The 19,738-nt window shown below is 37.7% G+C and overlaps 1 protein-coding gene across 1 annotated transcript in view; it reads right to left on the bottom strand.

The window, feature by feature from the left end:
* The window catches only part of LOC141759508 (cadherin-7-like), a 115,319-nt gene that overhangs the window by 74,798 nt on the left and 20,783 nt on the right, over nucleotides 1-19,738 (bottom strand). The window lies entirely within an intron of this gene.

Here is a 19,738-nt window from a genome sequence, read left to right as displayed (position 1 = left end):
TGGTTATTTTTTTTACTGTCAAAACAGAACAAACATTGCTTTTCAATTAGTTGGCCTCTATTGTTGTTTATTGTGTAGCGCAACCACAAAAGCCTATTATACAGCATTTCTTTTTTATATTACAATGCACTCACGCAGGATTATTATTGTTGTTGAATCTGTTCCTTCAATTTATCTGCAAATGTCAACATCTCATTATCGGATAAATAACAATGGTATTTCAGGTTGCGAGCCAGCGCTGCAGGGGGGGGGAGAATGATTAGGTCAATATTATATTGGCGGCACTGAAGGAGTACACGCTGAACAGTGGATACAACACCAAAGGTCTTTTATTAATGGAATCCATCAGCCCGCTGATGGATGCTGCGTTAGCGGCGTGGTGATTGCATTGGTTGTGTCCTCAAGCCTCGGCGCGCGTTCGTCGCCTCTCTTATGGAGCTTCGCCGTGTTTATTCACCATCTCCCGCTGTCAGGAGCAAACTTGTGGTAAACTGTCAGTGGAGGAGAGAGTCAACATTTAATCTTGAGGAAGCCATCCGTGGCCGTTTGTTTCCGGTAAATGCCACGGACAAGACGGACAAAGCTGACAGGCCACAAAGCATGCAAGCCGGAGGGGTCAAGGGTCGAGCACACTATGCGGTCTTTTCAATGAACTGTTTGCTCCGTCTCCCATTCTCTGCCTGGCAGTGCAGCAACTGTTGCCACATATCCCCTTTTCTAAATCTCATCAACACTGAGGGCTACATAAAATATGTATAGCTTGGCAGGGCTTATTAAAAGTATACCCTGGTCAAATACGTTTCTCTCTCATTAATCTAACCCATTTTAAAACCGTCGCCACTCATTTCCAGGTGGTATTTGAAGTTTCAACTCTTATTACTTTTACGGAGCACCATAGTTGCTTGACTTGCAAAAAAAAATGTAAAGACTCCTCTGTAATTCTTTTCTCTGCTTCTCTTGAGGTGAGTGTAGCACAGCATGCAGCGCGGCGGTGTAGCTCAAAGGCACTCCCAGGGATTGCGAGGGAGGGGTGGGATCTGAACACGAACCCTTCTGAAATCAGTGCTGACACTTATCATCACTTTGTATGCAGGCAGTTCTCCAGGGACCAGCCTGTTAGCTTTGTGTTTGCTTGTTTACCTTGTAGCAAGGGAGAGCATAAAAGAACCCATAACAACCCACTGATACGTGCTTGTCCTATCACTGCCGCTGCCGTGTTCAAATTGTTCTTGCATTTGGATTTTCATTTTTGCTGTTCTACACTACATGAGAAGTCATGCTGGAAGGTGTGTAAATCTATTGTGTTCCTCTTTATGCCCATTTGGCCTGGCTTTGTGCAACACTGCAAGTAGAAACATAGAAATAAATATAAAACATGCTCAAACCCCAAGATGTATGTTGCAAGCTTTGTATTTGCACCCTCCCTTGAGGAGAGAACAAATTCTGCTATTCAATGGACTGTGCACAATCCAAAATGGATACAAAAGTCCATACCTACAGGCAACCTGTGAGCAATACTGGATCCGGTACACCAAAACAGCCCTCGCCGCTGCTCAAGAGCCCTTAATCAACAATCGCCCTCAAGATATTTCACAGAGCAGCTGAATGTCGGGGAAAGGTATGTTTTCACAAACAACCCAAAAATAAAATGGGAAACATGGCCGGCTGCACACTGGCATTGTTTCCTGAGGTTGCACAAGAAACAGGCACATAATGAGCCTTCCCACGGTGTAAATCATATACTGTATAATGTTATTGTATCAGACAGAAAACATGAATTTGCCGGCAAATAAAGGTCAATACAGGAGTCAAACTTTATTTGTGTAGCACATTTAAGTGTTGAAGAGGCCGAACAACGAGGGCTGTCAAAGTTAACGCAATAATAACACGATAATAAAGCAATAACGCCAAATCGTTTTAATGCCACTAATTTCTTTAATGCATTAACGCAATCAGTCTTTCTAGACTAGAAAACCTCAGGAATCCACTGATAAGGACCATGTCATACCAGCTTGTCACGAAAAAAGGCTAAATAACACTCCAAACTTGCACTAAATTTTGGCGAGGAAAAACTGTCATGGCCATTTTCAAAGGGGTCCCTTGACCTCTGACCTCAAGATATGTGAATGAAAATGGTTTCCATGGTTACCCACGAGTCTCTCCTTTACAGACATGCCCACTTTATGATAATCACATGCAGTTTGGGGCAAGTCATTGTCAAGTCAGCACACTGACACACTGACAGCTGTTGTTGCCTGTTGGGCTGCAGTTTGCCATGTTATGATTTGAGCTTATTTTTTATGCTAAATGCAGTACCTGTGAGGGTTTAATACAAAGTAAACAACACTAAGAACAGAGGAAAACAATAAACATAATGTGCACATAAAAGTAGTAAAAGATTTTCAGCACAAAAGAAGATAAAGTCAAGGTTTCAAGCTTAACTCAATCAAACGCCAGCGGGAAGGAGGTGGGTCTTCAGCAGCGACTTAAATGTTCCTGTAGTACAGAGCTGCAACGATTAATAGATTAGTTGTCAAGTGTTAAATTGATCGCCAACTATTTTGATAATTGTGTAATCGGTTTGAGGAATTTATTAAGACAAATAAGTCAAAATTCTCTGATTGCAGCTAATTAAATGTGAATATTTTCTGGTTTCTTTCCTCCTCTATGACAGTAAACTGAATATCTTTGAGTTGTGGACAAAACAAGACATTTGAGGACGTCATCTTGAGCTTTGGGAAACACAAATTTTTCACCATTTTCAGACATTTTATAGCCCGAACAACTATTCCATCATCGAGAAAACAGATGAATCGACAATGAAGATAACCGTTAACTGCAGCCCAACTGTAGACTGAACGGCTCTTAGCAGCAGGGAGTTCAGACTCATACAATAAAACATACATGAAGCGCACATAAAGACGGACAGCAGAACGGGGGGTAAGAAGGGTCATTCTGCTCCATAAAAGAGCTGAAAACGTAGACGGGGGTGGGGGGGCCTCAGTGCAGCTGTCACTGACATGCTTGGCTTTTCATCTATTCACTCGGCCATGTTCTGGTGAGTAGCCATGGTGCTGCACTCTGAGAGAGGCTCAGCCGCTCAGCCTCGCCTCTTTCATTTCACGTTGGGAGGAGGGGGATTTAGCGATCTCCATGGAGAAACTGTTAGCTATCACACAGCGGGGTACAGATGCATGGGATCTGTACACACTGGGCTTATAGCTATTTATTTTATTTAATGAAATACATCTTTATGTTTCACTTCTTGGTCCCTTCTCCATTATCTTTTATGTTCTTCATGTTCTATATTAAAACACACCTGTATAAAGCTGCTTTTATTTCTTGATTCTGATGCTCATATTTCTTATTTATTTACTCTTTTATATTATTTTTACATTCATATCTGTAATTGCCCTTGTAATATTTATCTTTTTTTCCACATGTTTTCATTGTTTTTCTGCATTTTGTAACTCTAAAGTTATTATTTATTATTTAAGTTATTATTATATGTGTATGTTTTTGTTGGTTTTTAATGTAAATCGTTATGCTTTTGACAGTGTCTGTGTATGTGTGTGGGTTGTCTGATTTTATTGGGTTGCAAAGCACTTTGACACTTTGTTTTGGAAATTAAACATTATTGTCGATTCAATCCCCAAAACACTAAAAAAAATACCATTATTGCTTGTTTGGATTGGCGCTATATGAAAAACTGAGTCATTGAGACGAGACAGATTCCAACATAAAGACATACAGTTTATAAAAGCATAAACATATCCGCAATTTGTGAGGCAATTTCAGAGATTTACTGAAACGCAGATATCTCTTTAACAAAGCTTTTAAACAGCTGTACTGTTTTCAGACTCATTTGCAGTTAATCTAGTCTTATTTAGTCTATTTTTTCCCAGAATAACTGTAAGTTATTTACTTTGCCAGATGAAAGCCGTCTCAAGCACAAAGATATTGGATGTTGGTGGCGGGGACATTTTCCTTTTTAACTTAACTTCCTTAAGTATCTGGGGTATATATCCCATTTGAAGTGTGGCAGTCTGATATGCAAAGACTTATATTTACCTACAGAGCAAATTAGCAGATATTTTACAACAATGCACAGTTCAAAAGATGATAATAGAGTTTTGTATTTCTCCAGTCAGTGTAAGTAGCAGGTAATTAACCATTTAAAAAACTGTCTGGAGAAGTTAAAATGTGAATTCTTTGAACAGTTTACACAAAGTGGAGCAGTATAACAGTTGGGCCATAAGATAAATGTAAGTAGTTAATGTGTCACAGTAAATATTAGTTAAATTCTTATCAAAAGAGCAGCACTATTTTGTAATTTATTGCACAAAAGTAAATAAGGTGAAATTCTATTTTCTGTCCTGAAACAGCGAATACAAAATAAATAAACTATATTGTCCCTTTTAGCTTTACTCTGACATGCAGAGTTTTGTCTGCCACTTTTGAAATCTACGCGCTAAATAAAAGAATAACATTTTAGATCTGATGTCATTCAATGTTCGATATATTTTACACAAAAAACATTAAACTACAGTGTTCAAATTACACCGTAGCTTCTGAGGGAGCCCTATTTTGGGGGGGGTGGGAGGGTACTGTACACAGTACTGTACTTTCTTATTGACATTTATAGTGGTTATTTCACAATTCAAATGATTAGGAAATAAATATTGTATTTTTATTAAAATATTTGCTTTGATTAAAAAAAATCTTGGCATGAGTAGTTTTAATGATATATTATAAGCTGCTCAGAAACGTTAAACAAGTCATAATTCCCTCTCTATTATCTATTTTGATATTGCTGTGAAAACATCTCATTCAAACAGCTGTATTTATTCAAGTTTCTCACCAAAAAAATCAAGATTAAATGTGAACACATCATGATAACGTTAGAATTTACCTTCACCCAAATACTCATTAACTGAACAGCTTGAACGCATCATAACGTAACTCAGTTGAACCTCCATTAGTAGCTCCATTATTTAGCCAGGCAGGACTGTGCTGCTCACCGGCTGCTAACCGCTCACATTACTTAACTCTCTTCCTGTTGATTTCAACACAGATTTGTTCTTCAACATTCAAAAAATGGAAAACTAGAAAAGCCTTCGTTGTTTTCTTGTTTACACTGAAAACCGAATGTGTAAACACTGCAAACAACTTCAAATGTGAATTCTTTGCATGTGAAATGTTCTACGGCAGGACTCGAGGTTTCAGTCGAAGTTGAAACACTGAAAGCATTTGAAGTGTCAGCTCAAAGGAGTTGAGGTGTCAGTTGAACTGTGAGAGATAAAAAGCAGTCAGTTAAACCGCAGAGAGCATTTTCAGCTTTAAGTTAAAGCCCTGTAGGCGGTTGAATTGCCTGTTTAAGTGTAACCTATGTAAGGAGTTGAAGGTAAAGCACTAGAAATAAAAGTGTGTACGCTGCAGTGACAGCAGTTGAGATAGAAGTAGCCTAGATAAGTGTCACTTTAAAGAGTAAAAATGTGTTGAATATTCATCAAAAGAGAAGCGCACATTTTGTAATTTATTTATTGAAATCAAATAAGGAGAAATTCTATTTTCTGTCCTGAATAAGCTGCTTCAAAATGAGTGAAAAAGGCAGTCTAATAGACTGTTAAATCTACACAAACAGACGTGTGTGATGGCTTGACAGCAGGTACAAAGCAAGCGCAGACAGCTTTTTTTAGAGGATAAATATGAAAATGCAGAGAGGCAGTTTTCAGCAGGGATAAGGCAGGGTTCACTGCTCTCTCTCTCCGACGCTGCGACTGTTCACATACGAGAATCGGCTTTCAATCAAAGTCAGAAATGATTTTTCTGAATTCTGACTGCCATTTATACACTTTGTCTCCATCCGACAGCGGCGGCTCATATCTGCACCTGCTGGCTGAGTCATAACACCGAAGAGATAATGGCTCTGTTTCCATGTGGGGAGAATGAATTTGGGTTTTCATAGAAATGGGCTTGAACAATTTTAGTCAAGATCTCAAAGGCGAGACAATGGCATACACACCGTTTTTTCAATCCGAGTTCTGATCCGAGTTTTTATTGAATTAGTCATTCATGTTTCTGTCAGCGTTTTCACATTAAATCAACACGAATGTGGGATGTCAGTTCCATGTTTTCATACAATGGGCCGCGCTTAATATAACCCTGAAACATAATGCACTCGTAGCCTGTGGTGCACAAGAGGCTCTGCTTCGACAAACCGAAACAATCAGATCTGACAGGAAACAATGGAGCAGCATGTGTGGTGTGTTGGTGAAAGTAACAGCGCTTACAGTGTTTTGATCAATGATCGTCTGTGGCTATCAACACTGTAAAACATTAAAAATATCTGCACGTCAAAACTTTAATTCAAGATTCTGACTATTAATAATTAATCAATGAGTTGCATGGAGAATAAAATAGATATGATATCCAATTTTGACAAGTCATATTTTCAATTAAATATATTCTCTCACATACATCTCATGGGATTCTCCATACAACTCAGTGGTTAGCCAAAATGTAATTAAAAAGATCTCAAATCTAATTATCCGACTAGTCATCAGTGCACTATCTGTAATGTGCATCCCGTCAGTATAATAAATAATAAATTATAAAACAGCATGATGATTTCTGCGAAGTCATTATGGGTGTCTTTAAAAGATTTCTGACTGGTTGAAATCTAAGTGAAGATATCTTGAATTGTTGTTTTATACCAGCCAGATATCTTGAATAATATATCTAAAAAATGGCTTGTAATTATGACTACGCATTTGTAGATGTCCAATATGTAATTAGAGGTGGCCGAGTGAAGGTTAAAGCTTACAGTGAAATAAAGCAGATGTACTACAGGCATTAAAAGTATCAGTCGTGGTGTCTGAAATGGACAAATTCAATTCAAAGGAGCTCTATCAGTGCCTATATGAATGCTACGAATGGTGTAGAATCACTGAACGTCTGAGAGCTGTGTGATTTAGGTGAAGTGGAAAGTGAGTCCCATTTTCTTTTATACATATTATAATGATTTAAGAGAGTTAATGTTCCATGAAATGGCTCGAGAAAACCCTGAAATTTTCTGGCTTTACGGATGAGGAAAAACTGGAAGGGTTGTTTAATTTTGATGTGTTTAAGTTTGCTAACTTTGTCTCTAAAGATAGGTTATTTAATTAGTATTTATTCAGATTTCTCCAGTACTACATAGTAAATGTGTCCGTCAGGGATTTATGAATTTTTTTGTACTCAGTGACGGACTGAAGATTGGACTGTGAAAGATGCTTTTCTCTATTTGTCTCTGCTGTCTTGGCTTGTATGCATTTATGGTGCCTCGTAAGAAACATATTAGTATGAATGACACAATAAAACAAATGTCATTCATTTATTCGTTCTAAAAATACTACACACAAATGGAAAAACTACCGGTTTTACAGCATCTCTCACATCAAAGCTGCTCATCTACTGCCCAACATGAGCCTTTAAAAACATTTCAAAGGTGACTAAAATTTACTTTAATTTACTTCTGCACAATACGACGGTGTCTGGAGTAGCCCTTGACACACACATGTTAATTAACGACATGCTGGAGTGCTTCCCAGGTCTGTCAATCTGGTCCCCCCGGTGCCTTTTGTGGCATGCCAGCCTTGCCACCATGCCGATTTGTCAACCACATCAATGGAAGTAATCAAGCTAGCAATCAGGGCAAGCTTTCACTTATTTTGTATTTTGTGTCTCTCTTGTGTGTGTGTGTGTGTGTGTGTGTGTGTGTGTGTGTGTGTGTGTGTGTGTGTGCGTGTGTGTGTGTGTGTGTGTGTGTGTGTGGCATTCAGCTGCCCTCATCACAGAGATGCACATAAATGGAGGACAGGAATAGGCATCTCTTTCAAAGTATTTTTTTTATCCTTTCAAAGTATTATGGGTGAGGGAATCAAAGCTCTGTTGTCACAAAAAGGCCCCTTAGATGCTATCGCTGTGACGACTGTTTGTTTTTTTCATGTGCGAGTGAGTAAAGGCTACAACTGACAGTCTATTGAAAGATGAATCAAAATGAAAACGTGAACAATGAGGAGCAAATTGCATTTCCATATCAGGTGGTATCAATATAAGAAATCATCTCTGCATGCTGGAGCTACAATAGTTCGTTATTTCTCTCGTCTGTAGGTTCAAATGTAGAAAAATAACAAAACTGGACCAACAAGCAGAAAAAAATCAGCAGAATGTAACTGAAAATGTTGTTTTTGAAAGGCTAAACTCCAACAAATATAGATTAAAGCAGAACATTTCGTTAGATAAAAACATGATCTGAATTTTGGAAATGATTACATCTATCTTTCTTCAATACATTTGGAATTTTTTAGACTTTACAACGCTCTGGAGTTATTGGAAATGTTTGGATCACACAAGTCGGAAACAATCCTTCGCAGTCACCACTGGAATCTAATTCTCCAAATACTGTTGTATAATACTAATAGTATTCGGGTAGGCTGATCTTTATCTGCAGCTGTGCATAAATAATGGGTTTAACAGAATGAATAGACATGCAAAAGAAAAAGCTGCACAGCATTCGAATGTTGATTTAAAATTTTAATGTCAACATTATGAGTCAAGCTTCGAAAATGCGAACTATTCAGTACAGCTCTAAAACGGATAGAAACATAATTATTGAACATAAGGTTGAAGTTCAATGTGAATGAAGCACCTATTTGCTGCAAGAGGCTGAAAAAGCAAACTGTGTTTAGCTTTTCAAAAAATGTGTTTTTGTACTAGTAGTACAAAAGTCTCTCTAGTCTAGTCTCCCACTAGCTTCAAATATGGATGTATTGCACATTTTCTTTATCAGAATAACCTAGACTATTTGAAAATTAACATTTATTTGATGTGAATAGTTGTATTCAAGGTTTATGATGGATTATATAAACATGTAGAATTTAGGTTTGCCTAGAAAATATTGCAAAATGCATTTTCAGAATTTAATCCAAATAATCTGTGACATCTGTGAGGTTTTTTGTGAAACTGACAGGAATTATGAGGTTACAACAGCCTCATAATAAATAAATAAAATAGGTGAAAACTGATAAAACAACAAACATTTACTCAAAGTAACTTTTACTCAGGTTTAGTAGAATGGGACACACTCTTTGATGCTCACATGTCGCTTGTTTTGCCATGAAAACACACAAGAGGAGGAGTTAAAAGCATGCATGTTTGCTCATTTAGCTAATGAGGACCAGAGTTATTGACATATTGATTGCCAATGAGATGGACCAAACGGTCAAACATAAATAGTGGACGAGATGCCAGCGTTCTCCTGGGACTGACAATGGAGTTTGTATAACTGTGTTTGCAAAGTGTGCTCCAACAAAACAGTAGAAGTTTGTTTAGGTGACATTGCCACGGGCTTATAAATCACGCAATTGCAAAACTACATGCAAAAGTGACAAAAAGAGCTGCTAGGGACGAGTGCAGGACATACAGTACAGTATAAGAGGCCACAGTGGGCTATAAATATCACTTGACATACTGTTCTGAACCTCTGGTCCCAGACTAAAACTCATCCACTGTTACAGCCCACTGAATCCACTGTTTCTACAAAATCCCTACTGACTATACCCCCTAGGTCATGGATCATGGATATTGTTATATTAATTTATCGCAATTTGACACATTACTGTATCTATAAACGTTATGATTTCCTACTGAAATGTACCGATCTATAACGTCTGCACAGCACTTTGAGAAACGTATCTGCTTTCAAATGTAATAGGATACGACATTTAAACACACAGTATGTAATTGGATTGGATCATGGGAGATGTTGTCATTAATTAGAGGGACTGAAATATAAAGGATAAAAAAATATGTAATATATGTAATATAAGGAAAGTGTATAGTGAAGTGAAGTGTGTACTGAAGTGTATATTGATACAGCAAAATGGCATTTCTATATGCAGAAAAAGTACTTTTTCTTATTTTGAATGTTAAAAGGATAAATAAGAAATGAAATTGGACATTGCCTTTAAAATTTTTACTGTAGATGACAATCTGAAGGGTATTCATACAGTATTTCCATTATATGGAGGCCATAAAAATGTCACTTTTATACGTGGAGTCTGGCAGTCAAGGTGAAAGCAAAAATGAAACTAAACCAAATCTAATCAAAATCTACAACTAAATATGCAGATTTCAGCTACGTTGGCAGCCGTCACTCTCCGATTAAGCCTAATATCCTTGTTCGTACAGGAGTTGTTTATTTTTAATACATAATCCTATTGAGAGATGTTAAAAAAATACATAAACAAACCTCAAATTTAGCAATATTTCAGTTTTAAGTGCATGTATCTGTTTTTGTGCCTGCCTGCTGCAGCAGCTTACATTATATTCTAACCAGATAGTGACGGCTTACTATAGACCCAACTCACTCCTCTCCCCTCCATTGTGAATTGCTCTGAATAGATTCTTTCCTGAGTCCTATTGGGCTTAAGTGTCCGTTTAAAAAATGCGGCACTTGTCTCATTTTTCTTCACAGCAACCTTTATTATCTAAAGGAGCATAAGGTTTAGAAAATCAGATACTTGCTAGAAAGGTAGAAATAATATCAAAGAACACGACTGTACAGAAATAAACAAAACAGATGGTATACATGTATGTTCCCTCACTCCAAGTCAAACTGAAATGCTTTATTGACCTGGTTGACCTGGTAGGTATGCATGGTGCTTTGAGTGTAGTTTTCTCATGATTTGGATTTTCATTAAGTCTAAGGACTAGAATTTCCGATTATAAATGTGATTGAGCAAGGTTAGCCTCATAAAGGAAACATTTTCTATTGTGCAAAAAATAAGAGGAAGTGAGTCACAAAAGATGTGAAGCAGTCAAAGAATCAACACAGCTTCACAAGACTTCAAAACTATCTACAAACTGCTCATTATATTGTTATCACAATGCGTGAGCTGTGTAAGGTAAAAACTTTGTGATTAATCTGCTCACAAGAACAGCAGTCCACTTTGTGTGTTCACGTTTATAAAGTTAAAATGTTCCACAACTTTAGAAAAGAGCTCCACTCTGCCAACAAAAATGACAGGCCTTTCCAAAGTGGCTTCTTTCCATCTGTCTTGCAGCCGCTCCCCATTGGCTGTCATATGAAAAAAGCCCTGGCAGTTTGTTAAAAAGCTTTAAAACTGGCCAAAATGGGGAGGGTATTTCCACTGTACCATGTAGTGTAATTCACTTTACTTTTTGTGTAAAGATGACATTCAAACAACAGTTATAAAGGCCTTGTTTTATATTTTTTTTGGATATCTATCTGTCTATGTGTGAACTGGATTTGCTGTTTTAGTCTTCAAACTCGTCTATTGACTGATGATCGTGGGGAGTTCCTGGACATTTAAACCCGTCTAAGAGGTTTGGGGTTGCATGGCGCTCATCAGTCAGCAAAATGTCACGTTAATTAAACTGCGAAGTTGTGGCAACTGCCTGGGAGTTCAGGACAGCACTTCAAGTAGTTGATAACTGCAGATCTGTCCGACAACCACACTGAAATATCAACAAACATTGGATGAATCGCAATGAAATTTTGTTCAGACATTCATGGTCCCCAGAGGAGGAACCCTACTGACTTTGGTGATCTAAAAAACTAATGACACTCCCAATGGTAAGCATTAGAATTTATAAACATCAACATGTTAGCATTGTCATTGAGACAATGTTAGTATGCTGACGTTTGTGCAGCCTAACAGAGTCGCTATGGCTACTCTAACGTCCATAAATCCACTTGGAAATCATCTGAATAAGCCTCCTTTAACCCCAGAACTTGCCTGAGAATTGCCAGGTTTTTTAAGTTTTCTTCAGTATAAAAGTAACCCTGATGACTGTGGTCTGTACATGCATGGGTACATTACAAACAGGAAGTGCTAACAGCTAATTCGGTAAGACTTTCAATGGTGCCAATTTGCCAAAATGTCAACAAATATAGCTTAAAAGAACAAGGCTCAAGTTGTAGCCCACAGCTAACCAGTTTAACTTCCTGTTTCCATCCCCCGCAGCCCCCAAATTGTTGGAACTGTAGTTGCAAAACTTGGAACACAATTATCCCCATATCATCAGTGAAATGTCTGATAGCATTAGCATTGTCATTGTGAGCATGTGAGCATGCTGACGTTAGTATTTAGCTTAAAGCACCACTGTGCCTAAGTACAGTCTCTCAGAGCCACTGGCATGGCTGTAGACTCACTTAATTATTCATGTATTCATTAATTCCCATTCTTATACTTACCCTATGTGTCCCATTGTGCCAATAATGTCAATCAGACCACATTGTGCAGCAGCGTTTTGTCTATGATAATGTATATGCATGCTTAATGGACCACGGTCAACAGATATGAAATAAATTAAATATGAAACGTGTGTTCATGTGCCTTAAAAACGTCTTCAAAGGAAAACAAATATTACAGATAAAAGGAAATAATCACATACGTTATCCTCACCATCAGTTCAATTCCTCTACTTCCCACGTTGTCTTTGGTGATTTTGACAAACACTGTTTTCATGTCATTCATATATTTTTTGAATGCTTAGGGAAGCATAATTGCCTTTGTTTGTTTACTCTTGTATTTCACACGCACTAAAACCCTCCACAGCAAACAGGTTTGGATGGTGTTTGACACACATTATTCTGATTAAAAACCTGTTCAGTGAAGAGCACTCATCGCTCCGGGCACTCGGAGGTGACCGCCTGATGACAGAGACATCAATAATCTCTTCTCTGGTGCTATTCACCTACAATATGTGGATGAAGATGACCGACAAGGACAATGAACAATCCAAATATTGGAGATGTGGATCAGGAGAATGATAACCACCTTATTATTACCCATAAATCACACAATTTCAAGATCTGGAGAGTGACATTACCTTACCACTTATGACTCTAATACAAAGATTTTTAGGGGTTTGGGACATTGGCCATGATGTGGCAAAGAGCCCGGTTCAGCCTGGGACATTTATTGTATGTCATCTCCCATCTCTCCCTCTCCACTCACTTCACGTCAACTGTCTATTCTCCAATAAAGCAGCACTTTGTAAGAGGAGTGAAAGCAGTCCTCATCACTGATGGGATGGGATGGGGAGGGGCTCAGCATTTGGAGGAGTGGGACGTGAAGTGAAAGGGCAAGCCTCCTCAGTGTTGGGAATAAATACTGTCGTCACCAGTGGGAAATGCTCCATTTGTTTAATGTGCCGTTTCCGAAGTGGAACCCTTGTAATCGTACAGACATGGCAACCTCACTGTGTATACCACCCCTCTGGAATTTGATCAGAGCTAAAACTGTTTACCAATGTTTGGAGTCTGACATTTATTGAAAGTGGCCTTTAGTAAAAGTCATAGCTAAAGCGTGAAGAGGTTTTCTGATGAGCCTGTGAAGCTTCTTCGTTTTCTGGGCCAATAAGACAGAAACCGGTGTGTTAAAAGAGCAATATATCAGTCAGTCGCATCAGCCAAGGGACAAGTGAGAACACTTATTTACTTAGACATGTGCAAATCAGTAGTACGGCTTGCAATCCCAAGCTTTAATGCTATTTAAGGTTTGGGATTGCACCAAGACACGAGACCACAAATGTTTGTGGAAGATGAAAAAATACATTGAAATGTTTATGTGCATCTTTGTGTGTCTTTGTGTGTTTTAGCCTGCTAGCGGCATGGGTACAGTATACAGTAGGGGTGGCCACGTGGTCAGTTGGTTGGTCCATCACTTTGGTCCAGATATCTCAACAACTAGTGGATGGATTGCCACTAAATTCTGTACAGACATTCATGGTCCCCAGACTTTTCCTCTAGTGCCACCATGCGGTTGAAATTTTTGGTGTTCTGTGAAATTTGGTACAATTCATGTTCCCCTCAGGATGCAATGTAATAACTTTGATCCCCTGACTTTTCATCAGGTCAAAATTTCAGTTTGTCCTATACTTTGGTTTATGCACAACTGCTGACATTCCCATCTGCCTCAGCTGCACCTTGTGTTTGGTGCTAACTTGCAAATGTTAACATGCTAAAGTGTTAAACTAAGCTGTAGGGCTGTCCTCGACCAAAGAAACTCTTAGTCGACTAACACTAATACGATTTTGTCGACTAATCGATTAGTTGATTTAATCGACAGATCACAAAGAATCACACAAAAGCAACACTTTAAATCTTGTGTTTACCAGAGATGTGCTCATAAGGTTCCAAAACAACCGATTAGTTGACTAATCGACTAAGAGATCTACTAAGATGGTACATAGTATAAGTACTTAACATCAACATACAAGCTCAGATTTTTCTGAAAGCTCCAATATATCCAACTTAGAACTTACTAATAGGGAAATACCTTTGAAACGCCTACCACCAGCCAAAGCCATCGTTCAATGTAATTGAAGTCAAACTTAATGGATAAAATGCTGTCAATGTGCAGTATTTTAATCCTCACATTACCAACTCTCATCTTAATGATGTGAACGCTCAAAAGTCATTAACATTGGAATCTCTCTCATCACTTCCATCCAGCCCAAATGACCATGAGTACAGCCAGCTAGCAAGGCTATGGGCTCTTTGTCCTGTTAGATTTCACTTATCTAACAACATTTCTGAACTGCCTCACATCACCTCATGCTGCCTGCTGACACTGAGCAGTGCAGACTCCCTGGACTTTCAACCAGTATGTATGTTTCCTTTGTGAGTAAATGTGGTATTATGGGCCACTGTGTTCCATCTATTGCTCACATGACATTTGGGAATCTCGCTGTCAAGAACAAGTCAACTTTGATTTTGTCTGCCGCTTGTGGGGAACCCAATGTGTTGTTCCCGTCGCCGTGTCACTGCCTTAAGTATCCCAGACAGCACAAGAGTCAGCATGACATCTCTGCTCTATGTGCCTCCGTCTGCTGAAAAGACCCCGAGGCCAAGACATGAAGAGTCAGCAAAAGTTTGGCCAACGCGGGGATGTCATGACTCCCCGTGGTCCCTGATTCTAAACCAAACCAGAACTGCATGACTTGGAAATATGTACCTACTTTTCGCCTCATCGTTTATCTGAAATAAGGTCAATTAATGGTCTCACCCAGAAAAAAAAGCTATGGACATTTAGTATTTTTCTTCCTTCCTTCAGGCACTTCTAACATTTTTTTTTTCAAACTGACCACACAAGTTTTGAAATGTGAGTTTTAAGTTTTATTCATTTCCAGTAAAAATTCATTTTAACTAGGGCTGTCAATTGATTAAAATATTTAATCGCGATTAATTGCAAATTAATTGCACATTTTTTATCTGTTCAAAATGTACTTTAGAGGGATTTGGGAAGTATTTAATACTCTATCAACATGGGAGAGAGGGCAAATATTCTGCTTTATGCAAATGTATGTATATATATATTATTGGAAATCAATTACCAACACAAAACAATGACAAACATTGTCCAGAAACCCTCACAGGTACTGCATTTAGCAAAATTTAGTGCAAGTGTGTAGCATTATTTAACCTCCTTCGCGACATGCTAGTATGACAAGGTTGGTACCAATGGATTCTTTAGATTTTTAGTTTCATATGATACTAGTATCTTCACCCTAGATTTGAAATTGAGCCCGCTACAACCTCCGAAAGATCGATTGCGTTAATGCGTTAAAGAAATTAGTGGCGTTAAAACGATTTTGCGTTAACGAGTTATTATCGCATTGACAGCCCTAATTTTAACTATCAAAACTAACATCTCTTTTTATGGACGAGAGCAATGTCTATGTGTTTATGGGGGAAAAAAACTCAAAATACTACTGTGTCACAATTTTAATTTTCCATGAATATCAATGTAAGTATCAGCCTGAAAAATTAAGCATCTGTCATGCTTTATTATTAATGGCTATTTCAACCAATTGGTAGAGCTTGTTTTTGTTTTTTAAATGATTAAAAAGTCATTCCAATGTTTTGGGTTTTCATTTATATCAGACCTCTGAAATAAAAAAATAAATATGAACAGGTCACGGTCACACGCCAAGGGAGATTTTCCGGTCGCTAATCTTTTGTCCAATTCTGTCCTCGAAGGAAGCCACTTAAAAAAGGTCTGATTCTGAAAACCACAGCGCACTCTGGGATTTTTTGGGGGCCTAAAAGACTTAAACGGAGTGCTAGAGATCGCTCAATCACGTTGAGATAGGTACAACATGTTCAACAAGATATCAGGGACATCATGTGTAAGCACTGAATACCATGCGGGCGAATTCATCATATTATTCTCTCGTAAATCAGATGCAATGCGTCTGTAATGAATTGAATAATTGTGTTTGACACGTACAGATGAATCGGGTCAAAAAGGGCAGCATGTGTGCACTTCAACGTCCATCACATTTACATTCAGAACATCCACGTGCATGATGTAGATTTAGATCAGATTTGTTCACTTATGCATGTTATCTAGTCGATACAGAGGTCAAATGAAAAGCGTACACTACGTCGATCATCCGTTATTTATGTTCGGTGCCAGTGCAGTAAAAAAACTTTTTTTCCACTTAATCTCAGCTTGTCAGATTGTGCCTACATTTCCCAAAATGCACAGACATACCTGAAGCTACTTGTATAGATTTGTATGTGTAGGTGGAGAGAGCAGTCGTGACACGGTAAATACGAGCAGGAGCTGAAGTGTTTTGAGATCAACATGTCTTGTGGGTGCATTCTGGTCTATTGATTTTTTTTTGTTGCCTGTGTGAAGGTCTCCTGACAATGTTTTAGATCTTTAAGAAAAGAAAACAGGATTCTGTGAATTAAATTCAAGGCAGACTTTTTGAAGTTTGTTACAGTGGTATTTTTTGCATTAATTCCTGTCACTATTAATATCCGTGGAGGTTGTAGAAAGACTTTCAAGCTTGTGACAGATGTGATTAAATTCATAAACTTTTGACCTCATGTGTGAGGTGAGGAGAAAAAATTTAATTTACATGTAATAACATCAGCGTATCTTAAGCGCACGTTTCAGTAAGGTTAGTAAAAAATCATTTGAACAGAAACCACACATTTCTAATCTACCTGTACACATCTGCATTTCGCCAGTGTGCTTAACGCTTAAAATCAATATGTAAATGCTCCCACAGCTCCACAGCTTTATATGATGTGCTTTAATTGATGGGATGCCATGTGATCAACTACAGGAAAAATAAAACAGACGTAAATGAGCCCACAAAGCATCTACCCATCCGCATTACGGTCCACAGCTAATTAGAATGAAAGCCTATGAAGCTCGCAGTCAACATCGGCTGATGCATGTCCACACTACAGTATATCAGTGTGTGTTGATGCCAGTCTCTTAAATAACTACTGCATGTAACACTGTTAGATGTGTGAAAAATGCTGAAAATCAAGTCATGAAGTACATCCGCCAACATTTAATACAGACCACTTCTGTTCTTTCATTTTAAATACCTTCAATTTGCCTGCTATAGGGCTTAAATTTGATTTTTCTGACACAAAAAAATGGCTCAGTGAGAGTAAAATAACAGAAACAAACAGATTTACATTCAACTCTAACACATCTGCTCTATTTTCATTTTTAAGATTTATTTACATTTTATACTTTGGGATTTTTAAACATTTGTAAGGCTGCAACTAATGATATTTTCTTTATCAGTTAATCTGTCTACTCTTTAATTGAATAATCGTTGGCGCCTATAGTCTAAAAAATTTCAGATAATAATGAAAAAATGTCCAAGGCGAGTCTTCAAATGTCTCGTTTTGTCTTAAACCCAAAGATTTCCCAGTTTCCGATGATATAAAATGGGGAAAACAGGAAATCTCCATATTTGAGAGAAAAAAAAGACTTTAACAATTAATCAATTAACATCATCATTGCAGATTATTTTTCCGTCAATTGACTAATTCATTAAACATTTGCAGATTCAGCGTTAGACAATGTTGTCTGCTGTTAATTGTCCTCTTTTTTGAGAGGTGAAGTATTTTCAGCTGAGGAGCAGAGTAAAGTGTAAAACGTGTCCTGAGCCTATTTCAGACATTTGACACATTGCTCTGCTGGACTCTGACGCTAAGAAGTCAAACTGTACTTGTATCTATACCAATTTTTCCTGTTAGATGGCCATGTGGGAATCAGCCCTCTGACCCGTCTAGTTATGTGCTGCAGCCTGTCCTCTATATACGTAAAGGAGAATATTCGGAGGCTGACTGGAGTATGTTTCATATATTTTTGTATATTAGCTGTGATTCTTCTATCACCACTGTAATTGTTATAAGTTACAACAAAACTGGATTTCTAAATAGGACTGCTACTACTTATTTTAATATCGATCAATCTGATGATTATATCCTTGATTTTAATTCAGAAAATAACTTTTCAAGCCCGAGGTTCCATAAAATTGCTTGTTTTGTTCAACTAACACTTAAAGACAACAAACTAAGAAAAGCAGCGAATCCTAACAACTGTTTGGTACTTTTGCATGAAACCTGACTTAAATTATTAATCAATTGTGAAAATATTACAATATGAGTATTCTTATTTGTCAGCAAATCGATTAATCAACTAATCATTTAAGCTTTGAAACTAAGTTAGTCATTCCAAGATCTTGCTGAGAGTTTTGTTTTGTTTTACAAAGAAATTGCAAAGACTAAACGAAACAAAGAACAATTACTGCCACTTTTTTTGTGAAAATTGTGAAGTCAATACCGATTTAATTAAAGGCACATTCAGTACCAAAATCCCGAGCTGTTTATAAACAGCATCTCAACAATTTCCTCCATGTTGCTATGATAACGTGTAACAAAAAGCCTTGTAATGCAATCAACACCAAAGAGATGAATTATGAATTTCACAATAACCGTTACAAACCGGTGGTTTATAATTACATTTATTTCTTACTTTGATCTAATCTTTGCTCTTTTGAGAATTACTGGACAATAGTATCTCTTCAGAGCTCTATAAAGTATTGAATCAAAGAAGATAAAAACATGTTTTTATGAGACTAAATTAAACAACCGTGGGGTTCACAAGTAGCCAATACTTCAAGGGTTCATAAGGCTAAAAGGATGGGAACCACGGCTATAAACTCCTGAATCAAACCTAAAAAAAATATCTGTCACGCTTCACTTTGGTAACTTTAGAAATGGTCAATCTGAGGACCTTGAAAGGAGAAACATATAACTGTCAAACGAAATACTGCCTGAGATGACAAGATTCAGGGACATTAATTTGGTTCGTAAAAGTGGTTCTGAATTATTTATTTGTTGACCCCGGTGTAGCTGGCCAGCATTCTTCCAGTTGCAGAGATCTGGAAAGAAAAATGCAAACTCAAATACTGCAGGATTTGTTCAAATTTGTGTTTCTTGAAATCACAAGGTTTGCAGGACTGAAATTACACGAAGCAACTGACCACCAGTTAAATCCAGTGTATCTAATATGCGCTCAACCATGACAGGTGTGAGGTTACGTGAGCTTCTTCTCTTGATTATTATCTGATATTTCCTGGATCTAAACCTTTCAGAAAAAAAACATGTTTACCTTGTCCAAGATTTCGATTTCCCTTCCATTCTCTGTGCACATACTATAACCAACAAACATATCTATCGCCCACCGCTGGCATTGAAGAATATAATACAAATCCTGAGCCTTGTGACTCAAGCTTTCCTTTAATTCTTCGGGGAAAGAATGAAAAAGCCCACCTGGATTATATAATGTGACCGAAGACTCTGTGCTGCTGAGAAAGAAAAGAAAACACGAGGATAATACCA

Source organism: Sebastes fasciatus, chromosome 21, assembly GCF_043250625.1.
Source record: "Sebastes fasciatus isolate fSebFas1 chromosome 21, fSebFas1.pri, whole genome shotgun sequence".
Taxonomy (NCBI): domain Eukaryota; kingdom Metazoa; phylum Chordata; class Actinopteri; order Perciformes; family Sebastidae; genus Sebastes; species Sebastes fasciatus.
This window is presented reverse-complemented; position numbering and strand designations above follow the sequence as displayed.